The sequence below is a fragment of the Cebus imitator genome, unplaced genomic scaffold (genome assembly GCF_001604975.1).
Source record: "Cebus imitator isolate Cc_AM_T3 unplaced genomic scaffold, Cebus_imitator-1.0 Scaffold119, whole genome shotgun sequence".
NCBI classification, from domain to species: domain Eukaryota; kingdom Metazoa; phylum Chordata; class Mammalia; order Primates; family Cebidae; genus Cebus; species Cebus imitator.
The window spans coordinates 5711697-5715721 of NW_016107434.1; the positions used below are offsets into that span (position 1 = coordinate 5711697).

Here is a 4025-nt window from a genome sequence, read left to right on the forward strand (position 1 = left end):
AGAGAGAGAGAGAGAAAGAAAGAAAGAAAAAGAAAACAGAATGAGCAGCTCCAGGGCTACAGGGAAGCCTGGGGTTCACCCTTTCTGTGCTGGGGATGCCCTTGGAATGTGACCTCCCTCTGGAGGTCGCTTCAGTCCCTATAAAAGGGAGACGGTTTAGGTGCTACTGCTGTGGGCATGGACGTCAGTCTACCTGAGCGTGCAGTGCGACCTTCTTCCTTAATTACTGATCACGGGGCCCGGCAATTACACCCAATCTCGCCATGCTCAAACTGCGGGAGAAAGCGACCAAGGAGTTTCCTTTGAACGCCGTGACAGGCGTAAGCAGGTCTCTGAAGCAGAGGGCGCCTCATAAGTGACCTGAACTTTGATCCCACGACACTCTAAGCACTATTTGTATCCATACAACAACACTCCAACAGCAAGGAGTTCTTATTCTTCAGTCTTCTCGAATAACTTGCAAATCACCAGTAAGATTTTTAGTTTCCGTGTTTTTATTGCCTAGGTTAAAGAAAAGATAAAGGTCTTCCAAAGACATTCACGCTAATAATCGTTGATTACCTGCTAGCCCACTTCCCAGGGCGAGTGAGAATGCAGTAATTCTTCCTTTCCTCGGATTTGCTCAGATTCCTAAGGATGGATAAAAATGCTAACAGGAGCTCTGCTTCCGCGAAGAAAAGCCAGAATTTTGCATTTGTACACTGGTGCAAAATGCTGAGAGAATGAAGAAGGTAGTTACAAACAGTTGTATTCGGAGTGGTAGTGTGGCCGAGCGGTCTAAGGCGCTGGATTTAGGCTCCAGTCTCTTTGGAGACGTGGGTTCGAATCCCACCACTGCCAATGGTATGTTTTAGCACAGCAAGGGTTCTGAAGTACTAACAGAGTGTAACCACTAAGGGTTTTAAATCCTCTTTCTCCCGGCGTACGCAGCATCAGTTCCTCCGTGAATTCTGTGTTCGTGATTCAAATCGCCTCGGCTTCCAGCTGAATTCTTTCGGTTAGGCAGGGTCTCCTGCGCTTTCCTATGCATACTTGCTCGTTATACTGACTTTCTGGATGCTGGCTTTTGCACCATTTGGGTTCCGGCAATCAGGAGAGCTTTCAAGTTCTCTTCTAAAATACACGCTCATATTGAGTCATCGTCATGTTCTAATTTAAGCATAAAGTGGTCAGGACGTTCTGCCGGAAACTGTCCCAATGGTCCTATCAGCCCGCGGCAGGCGCTGCTTTAGGAGTTGCAGCTCTGTGCTTGCCAGATATCCTGCCCAGACCCTATTTTGGTTCTAATCACATTACTTTTGTAATTGAACACAGTGAATGGATGAATGAATGAATGCAGAAAGCAAAAACTCAGCGGCCGGGCGCGGTGGCTGAAGCCTGTAATCCCAGCATGTGCGGAGGCCAAGGAGGGGCGATAACGAGGTCAGGATATCAAGACCATCCTGGCCAACATGGTGAAACCCCATCTGTACCAAAAAAAAAAAAAAAAAAAAAATTAGCCGGGCATGGTGGTGTGCACCTGCAGTCCCAGCTACTCCGGAGGCCGAGGCAGGGAAATCGCTTGAACCCTGAAGGCAGAGGTTGCAGTGAGCCAGGATCACCACTGCACTCCAGCCTGGTGACAGAGCAAGACTCTGTCTAATAAATAAATAAATAAATAAATAATCGCAGCAAGATTCATGCTCTCATTCAGGCATCATTACTTCATGGGGAATAGGGAGAAGATAAGTTAACAGTTATTTTGATTTTGACTTTGCAAATGGGTTTGTGATTCAAAAACACTTCAAAGCATATTCTTGACTGACTCCATTCATTGGGCCTAGAGGGCATTTGTGAATGTTGTGGATTTAGCCACCCTCCTGCCCCTTCCCAGTGAATCAGGTTAAGGTGGTGGCAACTGTTCAGGTTTCTGAACTACCTAGCGACAATGCTGGGGTAGAAACTAACCCACTACGGAAAACAGGAGGGGATACGCTCAGGGCCTATTTAGTGGTATCGTCTCAGAATTGTTGTCCCACTGCGTTTTTCAGCCACTACAGCCCATCACCTACAGAAATATTCATGGATTTGGCCAGGCAGCTTCCTCCAGGAGATATTTCACTGCCATGTCATGAGGAATGAATGAAAGAAACTGAGCAGAGAACTGCCACTCAGGCAAGAACCAAGTGTCATGCCACTTTTAAAAGACAGGGTCTCACTCTGTCTCCCACACTGGAGTACAGTGGTGAGATCATTACTCATTGCAGCCTCGACTTCCTGGGCTCAAGTGATGCTCCCACCTGTCTCCCAAGGAGCTAGGATCACAGTTCCGCACTATCGCTCCCACGCCCAGCTTTGTGTAGAGCTTTGCGTAGAGCCGAGGATATCGGAGGGGAGAAGAGAGGAGGAGCTGATAGTGGTCTCCCTATGTCTCACAGGCTGCTCTCCAACTCCTGAGCTCCCAGACTCAGTCATATGCCACTTCCTGACTCTGCCCTCTACCCCTACCCCCTGAGACAGAGTCTCACTCTCTAACCCAGGCTGGAGTGCCGTGGCATGATCTTGGCTCACTGCAACCTCTGCCCACTGGGTTGAGGCAATTCTCCTGCCTCAGCCTCCCAAGTAGCTGGAATTACAGGTGTGTGCCACCATACCCAGCTAATTTTTGTATTTTTCATAGAGACGGGGTTTCACTATATTGGCCAGGCTGGCCTTGAAATCCTGACCTCAGGTGATCCACTCACCTCGGCTTCCCAGAGTGCTGGGATTACAGATGTGAGCCACTGCGTCAGGTCTGCCCTCCTTTCTATATCTTCCTGCCTCCTTATTCAAAATCTTTTTCCATGCGCTTCCAAACATCTTCCATTTCACGTTGATGACTCCTCCAGATCCGTTTCCTTCCTTTTCACCCACCTATCACCAAGAAATATCTTAGGCCCCCAAGATCTTCACAACAGGAGACTTTTGTTTTGCTTTGTTTGAAATCAAGAGACAAGGCATATTTTGCTCTCAGTGCCTAGTTGGGGGAAATATCTCTGTATCTGTGGATAAATTGGACCTTCCTGGCGCTTTTATATAAAATTCCCTGTTTGCATAATTTCCATATCATTGTCCTTTGTTTTTCCACAAGGCAATTGTTCTGTCTTCCAATTCTGTTTTATGAAAATAAATCAAATGTAAAAGCTGCTGGAAACTCCACCACCACCACCACCACTGCCACAACACTCTAAGCCTTCAGAGAGATGTGACTGTGATCTGAGTCACATATGGTTACAACTTCTGTTCTCAAATTACAGATTCGCTTCCTTATTGTTCTTGTTCTGTGTGTACAATGACTAGAGAGAATTAAACAACATTAGGAACAAAAACCTACAGCCTTCTTAATTAATGACCCTTGTTATAGATGAATTTCCTTTGAGTTGTCTGGCTTTGTTTGCTTAGACCAGATAACAGAAAACCCATGATTATTATGCCCTCTGCAAAAAATGTTAAATGTACCCTTGTCAAAAAGAAACACTGCCTATAACCAATCACATGGCTGTAACTATGTGCCAACCTTGTATGAATAATATTGTTTGAATAGTGAATAATGTAATCCTGCTAAAAACTCCTCTGTCTCTGCCTATATAAACGAAACCTCAACTTTCCTACTTCAGAATGCTGACTCTATTCCTTTGGAGTTGGTGTTTCTGGGTGGCCCATCCTCACACTTTAGGCTTTAGTAAACTCTCTTTAAAGTAGATTCTGACCCTTTTGATTATTTCAGGCTTACAGTTTGTCTTCCCTTCTTCCTGAAATTGAATCATGTGCTTTATCTTGAGACTGAGTTAATTTTTTTCTGTTCATCTCCCTCTAGTGACTCCCAGAAACCTGATCTATGTAGCTTGATGTTTTCAGCTGCCTAGAGGCCGTCATCTCCATTCAAATGAAGTGAACTGAAACTTCCTCCATTCCTTCTCCCACACCTCAGTCAGGCCAGCATTTTCCACATTCTAGCATTCTCTGCATCCACGAAGGACACTAGCATTCCCCAGACTTTCAAGAGC

General features: G+C 45.8%; 1 non-coding gene across 1 annotated transcript; it reads left to right on the forward strand.

Moving 5' to 3' along the window:
- Positions 1–758: 758 nt before the first annotated feature.
- TRNAL-UAG lies at positions 759–840 on the forward strand. Its single transcript has one exon. It is a non-coding gene; the product is annotated as a tRNA-Leu (tRNA).
- The last annotated feature ends 3185 nt before the right edge of the window (positions 841–4025 follow it).